Source organism: Hesperophylax consimilis, chromosome 22 (genome assembly GCF_061612785.1).
Source record: "Hesperophylax consimilis isolate HC1 chromosome 22, BYU_Hcon_1.0, whole genome shotgun sequence".
Taxonomy (NCBI): domain Eukaryota; kingdom Metazoa; phylum Arthropoda; class Insecta; order Trichoptera; family Limnephilidae; genus Hesperophylax; species Hesperophylax consimilis.
Window position 1 is genome coordinate 24407026 of NC_142857.1, and position 12948 is coordinate 24419973.

General features: G+C 34.4%; 1 protein-coding gene and 4 non-coding genes across 5 annotated transcripts in view; 3 read left to right on the top strand and 2 right to left on the bottom strand.

The window, feature by feature from the left end:
* Ogg1 (8-oxoguanine DNA glycosylase) overlaps positions 1-12948 on the bottom strand; it is a 427234-nt gene that overhangs the window by 157473 nt on the left and 256813 nt on the right. The gene's annotated exons all lie outside the window — the stretch shown is intronic.
* TRNAP-UGG (transfer RNA proline (anticodon UGG)) lies at positions 2383-2454 on the bottom strand. The gene has a single exon. It is a non-coding gene; the product is annotated as a tRNA-Pro (tRNA).
* TRNAP-UGG (transfer RNA proline (anticodon UGG)) lies at positions 2633-2704 on the top strand. Its single transcript has one exon. It is a non-coding gene; the product is annotated as a tRNA-Pro (tRNA).
* On the top strand, positions 3191-3262 carry TRNAP-UGG (transfer RNA proline (anticodon UGG)). The gene has a single exon. It is a non-coding gene; the product is annotated as a tRNA-Pro (tRNA).
* Positions 7434-7505, top strand: TRNAP-CGG (transfer RNA proline (anticodon CGG)). The gene has a single exon. It is a non-coding gene; the product is annotated as a tRNA-Pro (tRNA).

Genomic DNA, 12948 nt, shown 5'->3' on the forward strand with positions numbered 1-12948 from the left:
ATTATAAATTCTAGTATTACTTAGTGGAGTCCAAAAGCTTATCAATTCAAGCAATTCTGGACTATGAAATGCATCATTTAGAATTTTATATAGAAATACCAAGTCAGTGGAAATCCTTCTGTCAGATAATTTAAGCAAATTCATTTATTTTAAAAGAGTGTTGTAGTTTAATAAAACTGCTGGAATACCTATACGGTACACGTCAGCTCGTTATGTAAATTTGTAAATTATTAGTGAGATGTGATAACTCAAGATTAATAAATAAATAATACCAAGAGTAAAGTTTGTCCCATCCATCAGCATTATCAAAATATTTAGAATTTTAATAAATTTGTCTTTTTTAATTTACGAACACATTTTTGTTTCCCAATAAACAAACAAAAACACATAATTCACTTCCCTAGATTCCTGGAAAGGCTGTTCAAATCGTCCTGTGCGTTTAGGACTGTAATATTGTGACGCGGACCTAATTTAGTAGGCAGGTTTCACAATAAAACTGCCGAGTCTCCGATACATTCCGCCGAGGTGATTATTTACGGGCAGGGCCGGGACATCTGGTCGGAAGGTGGAAGAAATGCGACTAGGACGAGGGTATTAATAGCCGGGTTTCTAAAATCGGATGTGACGATGCAAATAATATTATTAAATTGTTTAATTTGTGCAGCGCCATTTTTTTGAAAAATCATTAAAGCGATGCCATACATAGTAGTGCAAAATCACGTGTTTTTGGTTTGAAAATTTGGTGGCCTAGAAATATTTCAGATGCTTTAATTAAATATTGCGAGTAGAATACATCTTCGCCTTTAAAATAATCTAGTATTTTTTAGATAAGTCTTTTTACAAGCCCAGAAAAAAATAATGTATAAGTCCTATGAAAACTGCTTTAAAGTTCAAAATCTCCTACTTACGAACCCATTTTCGGTTATGATTTTATTGTATAATGTGGCAAATTAAGTTATTTATAAAATGATCGAAAAAAAATTAAATATTTATGCCTGAACATCCACAAAATAAAATAAAAGGCACTTTTTTGCCATGTTTTTTTCGTGCATAAATCAAAACAGGCGGATGGTGTTAAGCGGGAATTTAAACCTTATCGCCATCTACGTAAGGGTTGTTATTGATAGCATCTCAATTTAAAATATTACACGACGTAGTGCATCGCCTTAACGTCTAATAATTATATTAGGATCATTTTAATAGCGTTGATTTTCATAACGCATTATATTTGCTAACAATACTGCCAATAATTATTTCGTTAGCTTTCTAACTCAAAGGCCTCATACACTATGTGTCGTATTGTATCATGTTACTGCTGCCACTACCTAGCATTTACATATAAACTTTACATTTCTTATTAACTAATTTAAGTCTGTATAACTTAGAAGTAGGAATATTCTTATTTTTGCACTATTTACTTGCTGTTATAATAATATGTCAAATGGATATGGTTATATGTATTTTTACTATTACTTTTGTGAACTTGCAATCTTCAGAATATATTTTTTTATGAACTGTGTATCAAAAAGCTCAATGGGCGTATAAATAAATAAATAAATAAAAATCGGTAACAGCTAACTAACTAACTAACCATCACGCCGTTTCCCGCAGGGGTAGCCAGAGAGGACACTAACCACACTCCTTGCCTCATTTACATTCATAAATCGTCTCATACATACTTTTCTATTATTCTGACTCTTGACGTGGCCCGACTCAAGTATTTGATTTACTTGGTCGTGCCATGCCATTCACATTTAAATCGTATATTCTCCTTACACTCCTTTCGTCGCTCATTCGCTCTACATGCCCAAACCATCTAAGCGTCACTTTCTTGATCTTACTCATTACGCTTGCATCAGCCTTGCACTCTTTGCGGATCTCCACATTCCTCACACGATCAAACATGGTTTTACCACACACGTGCCTCAGGAATCTCGTTTCAACAGCATTCAATCTACTTTCATCCTTTCTTTGCCAGTTCCATGCCTCACGCAATAATAACGGAACAATAATGTCCAATTCTTATTCGAATACAATTAAATTCAAATCAAATGTAGGTTAATTGAACGTGAATCATTTCACACAGGAATAACTAACGCACATCATCACAGACAACCGAAATTAGTATGCTTGATTCAATGTGATATTCTTCGTCACATTTCACACGTCTGATGTTGAACGAGTGTACAGGGCGTTTCATTTTCTTCTTCTTGTAGGGTTTTTTCTTATCGGAGGTTGGAAATCGTCGTTCGGATGATATCTCACCAAAATTGCGTTATTAAAGTAATCCTAGTGTGTGATTACTGTTCTGATATATCTTACGGACCGCATTCCCTTGTTGAAAAAATATTAAAAATTGTTTAAATGAATAACAAAAAAACTGGGCTCGTCCGGGATTTGAACCCGGGACCTCGCGCACCCAAAGCGCAAATCATACCCCTAGACCAACGAGCCAACTGAATTAGCAAAACTGTAATGAAAACACTTTGAATAAATTCAGGTAAAAGTGAAATCGTGACACATTAACTAATTTTTGATTACACTGCAGGTAGAACTAAAATGTTTACCTTTGCCATACAATAAGTGCAACTATGTGAATAATCAGTATTTATTTCAGGTGTGATTTAAACATGGCTCGTTGGTCTAGGGGTATGATTTGCGCTTTGGGTGCGCGAGGTCCCGGGTTCAAATCCCGGACGAGCCCAGTCATTTTTTGATATTTTTTATACTGAAATCACAAAAATACAACACATCCCGCAATCCCGCGGGATTTTAGCATCATATAATAACAGGATAAGCGCAGCTCCATGAACACGTGTTCCGATATATTGTGAAAAACTAACAGTTTGTTAGAAAACGGAATGCTATCAGGTTTTAACAGGATTTTAATAAATCACCCATACTCATTTTTCTCCATGTAAAGGATTTAGTTTTGTGTTTAACTGCTTGGCTGTGGAATGATTTGCATCTCCCTCTCACAAAAAATATCTCTCAAAGATATATCTCAACACAGCATCCCCAAAGATAGCAAAGGCAATGATGGTAATTGTTTCTCTCAGGGCCTTCTATGTGGAGTCTAAAATTTTATAATTTGTATCACACTGCAGGTAGAACTAAAATGTTCACCTTCACTTTGCAATAGTGCAACAATGTGCATAATTGGTATTTATTTCAGGTGCGATTTTAATATGGCTCGTTGGTCTAGGGGTATGATTTGCGCTTTGGGTGCGCGAGGTCCCGGGTTCAAATCCCGGACGAGCCCAGTCATTTTTTGATATTTTTTATACTGAAATCAAAAAAATACAGTCACACATCCCGCAATCCCGCGGGATTTCAGCAATATTCGATCTCGCGGATTTAAGGGGATTTTTATAATAATATCAATTGGATAACTTGTATAGCGCCGTTTTTGTGAACCTCATGTTTGGTATTTGCGAGAAACACTAAAAGGTTGAATATATCAATATATATAAATACGAAGATATTTGAGTGCATATGAGCAGAACAAGAACTAACGTTTATAACTAAACTGTGATCAGTACATGATAATGAAATATTTAACGATTTAACGTTCTTATTCAAAATACTTAACTCTAAATTCGACTGTTGTGAACTCCTGCAACTTATAAACATACATACACCCACAGTAACAACACGACAAAATACAATATTCTACAGCAGCACACATAAGCGTAACTACATTGCCCACTCTCCGATACAACGACTTCACACCATGGGAAATCATTACTTGGGTGATGTTGACATATTCAATACCAACTTGGCAAGTTTTGTGGATCATTTAAAACATTTATTTCAACAATACTCCTAAACACATCATGTAAACCAACAAATAGCTGTAATTTTCTGTTTTTGTTTCTTGTGTTTGTATGACTTGTTGCATAGCTTTTATCAAATGTAATTTTATTCTTATTTTTTATGTTTGAAAGTATTTGTCAAATTAAAATTATACTACCAACCATGTAAAAGCCCTCTGGGCGTTAAATAAATAAAATAAATAAAAAATAAAAAAACTCAACTCGAAGGAAGAGTTTATAAAGCCGCATCTCAAGAACTATATAGAATCTGTTTTGAAGAAAGAGATGTCCCTTTCTTAAGGTGTTTTTTAATACGTCATGCAGGGTTTTGTTTGTCTCTCCCAGGAATTTATACTCTTACGCATACTCTTTATTTTTCTCTACCAGTTCGTTGCCTCGCTGTTATACATTAGAATTGGTATCAGTACACCATCATGGACCGATAGCCTCACTTCTTTTGTCAACGTTTTATTAGCGATTATAACTATGTATTACCTTAGGTAGCGTTTCTTGCGTTCACCGTTGTTTCCATGGACATCTAAATTGATGGACCAGCCCAACAGGGAAAGGGAATCAAACGTTGCAAGGAGCGAGGAGATGGCGTGACTGTCTCCATTTTCGTGATTTGTCAATAAATGAATCGGACAGTATACAAGCAGAATCTGCTCACCAATTTCTAGCCTTTTTTATAACTGCGCGCAAATTGCTGGCTGCGTAAAAATCTTAACTACAAATCCCAAATCGGGTTAACAAAAGTTCGGTCGTGTTTCCAAATAGAATATTTTGTTACTCTTTTTAGGTAGACACTTTTACGTCGCTACGCAAACAAATTTGAAGACGGTTCGGTTTAAAACGAACATTCATACCCTGCGCAGAAAAATCCCACAATTGAGTGCGTTTCAAACCGTTGCCTTACTTTAGCGAAGATTACTTTTCTGCGCAGTGTCTGCTTATTTTAATAATAATAATAATACTTGGATGATTTTTAAAGCGCCTTTTAATGCAAAATCACCTCAAGGGCGCTGTACAAATATATAATACATTTCGACAATGATCCATGTTGTTACTAACTATATTTGAAGATAATATACAGTACAATACTTACCTGGTAGGTCACTTGAGATTAACACTGTTTATTTTTAATTTAGATACGGTTCCCACGCACAGGACATAATTGGAAAATTGGACATAATGTGCGCTCTTTGCGGTCAAAGTACGGCTGATACTGATGACATAGTTTATTCAAAGCGTTCTCGAACCTTCCTGCTGCAAAAAAGATGGTCATGTGGTTTGTCAGCAGCTCCTCGAAATGATAACCAGTATTTTAGTTTAGGACAAGTCTATCAATTTGTTTGTCTGTGGTTCTTTCAATGTCTTTATCAGTTATCATCCAATCCGTCTCTCTTGAATATACTTCCCAAGCGTACAAACTCACTCTCTCATTCGATTACTGCTACGGCATTTATGCCAGCCTTCCAAAATGTCAAATTGACAAACTTCAATCATGATTCATCACTTCAAACTTTAATGCAGCAGCACGGCTCATAACCGGGATTTCAAAATATTCGCACATTTCAGAACACCTTCGTAACTTTCACTGGCTCAAGTGCCCTGAAAGAATCCAGTACAAACTGTGCTGGATGGTGTTTAAATCGATCAATGAAATGGCCCCACCCTACATCTGTGAACTATGCGTCCCGGAAAACACTGGTCTGAGGCAGTCAACTCTTAGATCAGCAACATCATCAGCTGTAGGCAGACTGATGGAACCTAAGCGCAAGCCAAATACTATGTTTGGTGATCGCGCTTTCGGAGTATCTGGGCCGAAGGCTTGGAATAAACTCCCTCCGGAACTAAGATCCACAACAAGTCCAGCAGAATTCAGGTCTAAACTAAAAACTTACATTTTTAAGCTGTCATACCCTTAAATTAAATATACCATTCCTAAGAGAAAGTACAGTTATATTCAATTTTCCAATTATGTCCTAAATCCTGTATCTAAATTTCGCTAATAAACAATTAGAAAATGTTAATTAAGTGACCTACCAGGTAAGTATTATATTGTATATTAGTAGAAATGTATTATAAATTTGTACAGCGCCCTTGAGGTGATTTTGCACAAAAACGTCATCCAATTATTATTATTCATGTATTCGCAGACACGTCACTGTAAAAAAACGAAAACAAAGAAAATGTTCTTCTGTTCCAAAGAAAGACAATAAAAATTATATAGTTACGAATACCTATTCCCATATGTAAATATTAACGTCCGTAACTCGTGCGGAAGTTGTTTCAATAAATCTCTTTTGGAACCAGAATGTCCGCCCCAAGAATTATTTCTACGCCGCGCTGCAGGAGATTTATCTACCAAATTTGTTGGACTAATTATTTGCGACGAGACCTATTTGCTGCGGCGCGGGCGGGAGATGGAATTTTTTACAGCAGTGGAACGTGTTCATTTCTGTGGAATTCCAGTAAAAAAAGAAGCCAATTAGAACGGTACAAGAGCCCATTGAAGGTGTCAACGAATTGTCGTTTTGAGGTTTTGATAATGAACGGAATTAATAAAAAAATAGTAACATTACGTACGAAGTATGAAAATAATAATGTTGTATTTCATACTTTACTATTATGATAAAACCTAAAAATAATGATTTTGTAACTCCATTCAGGTGTCATAATTCTTAAAACTAGTAGTTATTTATTTATTTATTTTATCTCTCTAAGTTCTGTTATTATATCATTATAGGCTAGTTGCTTGTCAGAACTGAAATAATAACAGAACATGAAAAAATCTTTCACAGAAATTTTGCAATTTGAAGAATTGTTCAAATTCTCTGAAACAACCCGTCCTTGTTTTAGAGTTTAGTGACACGGGGTTACACATAGAGGCACAACCGAAATTAGTATTTTGAATTATTAAAACTCAAACGAAACGAGACCCTCAAATTGCAAATTTCATTCGTTCACCTGCACTTTTTACTACAGGGTTTTCCAATAAGAGGTGTTATTTTGATATTCAATCGTAAAAGATCAATGGTTTCGTTGCTTGTGTGGCACTTAGCGCCGTCTCGTTGAAATTAAACGTTGTCCAGATCAATACCATTCAATTCCGGCCATAAAAAATCATTAATCATCTCTCGATAGCGCAATCCATTCACAGTAACTGTTGCTCCAGCCTCATTTTCAAAAAAGTAAGGTCCAATGACTCCGCCGGACCATAAACCGCACCAAACAGTCACACGTTGAGGATAAAGAGGCTTTTCAACAATAACTCTTGAGTTTTCCGAGCCTCAGATGCTACAATTTAGCTTGTTGACGAAGCCACCGAGGTGGAAATGGGCCTCATCACTCAAGATGATTTGCATTTGATTCACTCGAGTGAATTTTAATAATTTCAATGCGTTGTTGAAGCGTGTATCGTTCCATTTTTTGGCGTAGTTTTTACTTGTCAAATGTAAAAAAATGACAGCTTCAAAAGTAACATCTACCGAAATAGCGGGCTATTCAAAATAACACCTCTTATTGGAAAACCCTATACGTACTCTATGTAGAGTCACGATTTTATGTGAAATTTATAATTGAAACAGATTAGTAAATAGCGCGGTGCAGGCAGTTGGCTCGTTGGTCTAGGGGTATGATTCGCGCTTCGGGTGCGCGAGGTCCCGGGTTCAATTCCCGGACGAGCCCATTTTTTTATACTTTTTTACATTTTTCAGGAGTTTATTAGATTGCAGTAATTGCGTAAAATTCGCATTCTTCTCTTTCATGGGTTTTATGGATTCGAAAAATTTTCGGTAAACAATAGAAATGTTTACGTATTATTCGATTACTTTAGTTTTAATTACACTGAAAAAATACTAATATTTCTTATTGCTAATTCATTAAGAATCTCTTCAAATTATTTGTAATCTGGTTAAAAACGGGATTGTAGGCAAATATGATTTAAGATTTTCACGGCCAAAAGTATTTTTGTTATTTGTTTTTGGGGTGTTATGCCTTGTTGCGCTAACTTCATCTTCTGCTGTCCGAAACGTTGTCTAAAGAAGAAGTTAGCGCTACACGGCATAACACCCCAAAAAATAACAAAAAAAGATATTGTAGGCGAGAACGAATTGACAGGTTTCTTAATAAACTTTTAGTAAAATACAAATTTATTATCACGATGGCGGTTAATACGTGTTCATAAAAATCGTAATATTTCCACATTTCGTCATTGGATATTATGAAGGCAAACGCAGATGAATACGTGTTGGAAAGCGCGTTCCGATGTATTAGGAATTTACTAAAAGTTTATCAGAGAAGGGCCTGCAATTCCGTTTTTAAGGCGAAGCTTAGTACTAAATCACTATTTTGATTAATCTTTATAACGAATTGGTGGATATTATAAATACTAAAAAATATGCTTTAGATAAATTGAAGGTTTTCCTATCGTTTCACTCGAGTAGAATACAAATAAAATAATAAATTACTTAATAAAAAATATAAATGTAAACTACTAAAAAAAAATTTTTTTCAATAGAAATGTATGAACGCGTAAAGGAAACAACTTTAAAAAAATACAGTATTATAGCTAAGATTAACTATGACAGTTTTAATTGATTACATTTTTTGCTTTCTTATAAAATTATTTACAAAATAAATAAAAACCAGTTTTATGCTTCAAATTGAACGATTCTAGACTCCGTTTGTCAAGCGATTTGAATGCCTATTACCTACAATATAAGGTATACCAAGAATATTCACATTTTTGGCTTGTAACTTCCTCTTAACCGGATTACCAATAATTTTAAGAGATGTTCAATAAATTAGCAATACTTATTTGTCTCCGTGTACAGTACAGTCGATAATAACGTAGCAATTGCTTCCCAACCCTTGAACATTGATGTGAAAACCTTAATAAATTATTACCCTGCACAGGCAGGGACACTCTTGTGAGGTGTCACATAAAAAAAACCCTAAGAATTGATTTGATACACTTTAATTTGCCCTTTTGTTGTTGGGGACAGCTCACGTGCTCTGTGTGGAATGTGTTCACTTTTTATATAACTTTTCGGAAAAACAGAAAAGTTTTAAGAAACTGAAAATATTTTGACAACCAAATGAAACGGCGACTTTAGTTCCGTTTTTAGCCGCCTGCAAACTTTGGGCCCAACTGATCTCAACCGTCCGGAGCTAGTAATACTGTGGCATCCCCAATTAGGGATTGGGAAGAGGAAAGAGATGGTAAAGTGAAGGTTGGGAAATACTTAGCCATTCAGATCTGGTCATTAAACATGGATGAAACCATTCTAAGCGACGTTTCTATTCTATGTGGAGGACGTTCACCAGGGCGATACGAGAGAATCAACCCATCAGGAATCTTATTATTACTGAGCTATGCATTCCGGAAAATACTGGTCTAAGGCAGTCAACTCTTAGATCAGCGACATCATCTGCAATTGGAAGGTTGAAAGAGCCTAAGCGAAATCCGAACACTAAGTTTGGTGATCGTGCATTCGGAGTATCCGGCCCTAAGGCTTGGAATAAACTTCCTATGGAATTGAAATGGATAACCAGCCCAACAGAATTTAGATACAAACTAAAAACTCACTTTTTCAGACACTCATTTCCATAAATCCGTCATTCTATCCAAATATTTTTTTTTTTTCATTTTTTTATACCGTAATTGTTACATTTTCTAGTGATTCCGTTCATTGAATTTTGCTATTGACTTGTCTACCAATGGACAATGGACAATATCAGCGGGAACATAACAAGTCAATCGGTTTAATTGTTGGCAGATGAATCATCTAGATGCGTTTAAGATTGACGATTGATTTTATTCATTAATTTCATTCATTTAACATATATATCCAGCTAACAATAAAAACACTCTAATATAATGGAACTTCCTTCTTCTTCTGGCGTTAGTAAGATTAGATTGTTAATATTAATTTTAGTTGTAAGTTGCTAAATATGTAAATACTCGTATATATGTCATTAAGATAGTAGATATAGGCCTTAGTCGTAAGTCACTAGATATAAGTCTTAGATGTAAGTCAGTAGTTCTAGTATTAACTATTTAAGAAATATATTTGTACAGCGCACTTGAGGTGATTTCTCACGAAAAGGGCGCTATATAAATTAGCCAAATATTATTAATATTATCTGTACCTCAGAAGTCAAAGGTCGGATGTCCAGTTTTTTTGTGAAAATGAGTTATGTGTGAGACCTTTTTTAGTTATTTCAGTATCTACACAGAGGTATAAAGATGGTTGTCCTATGACAATGTGAAACTAAGTTAGGTCAAAATAAAAGGTCTGGAATCCCCACAATGTTCAAAGGAAAAAAATACTATTTCCTCTCTCCTGAAAATATTAGATATTAGTCGATATTTAGGTCACTTAGGTAAACTATGTTATTAAATTTAAAGGTAAATAAATTAAACAATATTACTTATATTTGTAATAAGCATTTACTTTGTGGCTCGTCATAATTTACAATAAAAATAGATAAATTTGTTTTAGACCACTTTAATATTTTCCTGACGAAGGAAGGGTGCTTCCGAAACAGTTAGAGTGTATTAAAATTAAAGTGGTATAAAACCAACTGTTAGGAAGCTTTGTAGATGCACGCACAGATGGCAGTGCATAGAGCTTGCGGGGAAGTCCGCTAGATGGAGCCAGTGGCCAGTTGTCGCCAGGGCCAGTACAAAGTCTCCCAGAGAAACTCACTGTTTCAGATTCCAATCAGCCAGCTTCTAGTTAGGTCGACTATCGAGTCACCAATATAATACACGGAGTATTAATGAATCCCTGATTAATATAAAGAACCAATTATTTATAAAACTCCTTCCGCGACGAGTTGAAGAACTGTTTGTGCGAACACAACACAAACTTATATATTTTTACTGTCAATATTACTTAGTTTGAACCGCAATATTTTTTTTATATTAATGCCGACCGGTTTCGGAAAAACCGTTCCTTAAAAACATATTTTTACTCAACATTAGAAAAAATGGATGAAAAATAAGTGAACATTATATTATAAGATGTTGAAGTGGGGGTGGAGGCGTGACAAAAGACGAATCACATTTAGGAAGATAAATTCTAACCAAATCCTTGTACTGTTGTACCGCCAAACAAAAATATTGCCTTTCTTCTCCTAAACATGCTCATAGAACATAAATGTACGAGTATATCATTAAATAAATTTCACATATAATAATGCCATTTCCAAATATGTCCTCTGCTTGCTAAATGTATCTAAATTTCTCTAATAAAAAATACACAGTGTTAATCTCAAGTGACCTACGACGTAAGTATGGTGAATTGTCTGTCTGTACAGACTAAATAACTAACCATCACGCCGTTTCCCCGCAGGAGTAGGCAGAGAGGACGGACCGCTAAACAACTCGGTCTTGACACACACTTCTTGCCTCATTCACATTCATACATCGTCTCATACATACTCTTCTATTATTCTGACTCTTGACATGGCTCGACTCAAGTATCTGTTTCACTTGGTCGTGCCATGTCTTCCTCGGGCGTCCCCGACATCTGCTACCATTGACATTAAGTATATATTAAGTCTAATTACTTTCCATATACATATAAGAACTAGTCGATCCAAAACTCTTTTTAATTGCAACAAAAATATCAGGACTGAGTTATTTAGATAGGTACTCGCTTATACCTAAATTGCATGCAGTTGGCATTGTTTTCTCAGAAGCAGTAGATGTGTTCAACTGCACGAAATATAGTTATAAGAAGGCTATAATAACATATCTCAAACACATCATAATAAATAACAGGAATGATAATATTCTTATGCATAGCTCCTTGATATCTTATAGTGTTAGCTAACATATATGTATTATTTTATTAAAAATTATTATTTCTTATCCATAAGTATCATTGAATTGCTGACAGCCCTGAATTGTTAATTCCAAGTTGCGATGCCTACTCAGCTATTTCAAGTACAATTAATTTTGTGGGTGACAATAAACTCACTACTGACTATTATCATAGACACCACATACTTCGAATTATAACAGGTCTTATATAAACCTAGTATAAAGTAGTTCAACTATTGTTACACTGGTATATATTTCTTTTGAATTATGCATTGTATTACTGCACTTATATTAATAACTGCATCACTTGCAATAGTGTTTTTGCTTACACGTTAATTGTTCTTTATTTTATTGCTATTATTATCCTGTTTACCACTGTACATTTGTAATTCGATTATCACTGTATTGTAAAAGCCATTATGTGGCGTTTGAATAAATAAATAAATATAAATAAGTAAAGCAAGCTGTCGTATCCTTAAATTAAATATACCATTCCTAAGAGAAAGTCCAGTTATATTCAATTTTCCAATTGTGTCCTAAATCCTGTATCTAAATTTCGCTAATAAACGATTAGAAAATGTTAATTAAGTGTTAATCTCAAGTGACCTACCAGATAAGTATTGTACTGTATATTTTCTCCATAAATAGTTAAGTGATAACATAGATCACTGTAGAAATATATAATAAGTTTGTACAGCGCCCTTGAGATGATTTTGCACAAAAACGACGCTATACAAGTCATCCAATTTTTATTATTATTTATTATTAATGTACATTCTAACGCAGTACCACGTTTTTTTGGTCAAATGCATTATACTCGTATATACAGTGTGTAAAGTACATAAGTACTTTAAGTACTAAGTACATAAGTACTTTAGTACATAAGTACTTTAGTACAGTGGTAAAGTACTAGTAAACTAGTAAAGTGAGGCCAAAATTACTGGATTGTACTATGAAATGTAAAATATTGTAACAAATAAAAAATTGTCAAAAAGTGCACAAACTTCGGGAGGTGATTCTAACTTTTTTCGAATTTTTTTTCCCCATACAATATTTTTCCTATAGAAGAATATTTATTTTCCCATACAAATAATTAATCTTTTTTTACCTAAAAACTTCCTTAAAACGTAGGAATTGCGAAAAAACTTACACAATTTTTCTACTTCTAAAAACATGAAGAATCACCCCCGAAGTTAGTGCATTTTACCTCCGGACACCCTGTTTAGTTGTGTAGTAGTTGATAATAATATTAATAATAACACAGCATTTATATATCGCAGTTTAGTGTTATTTCAC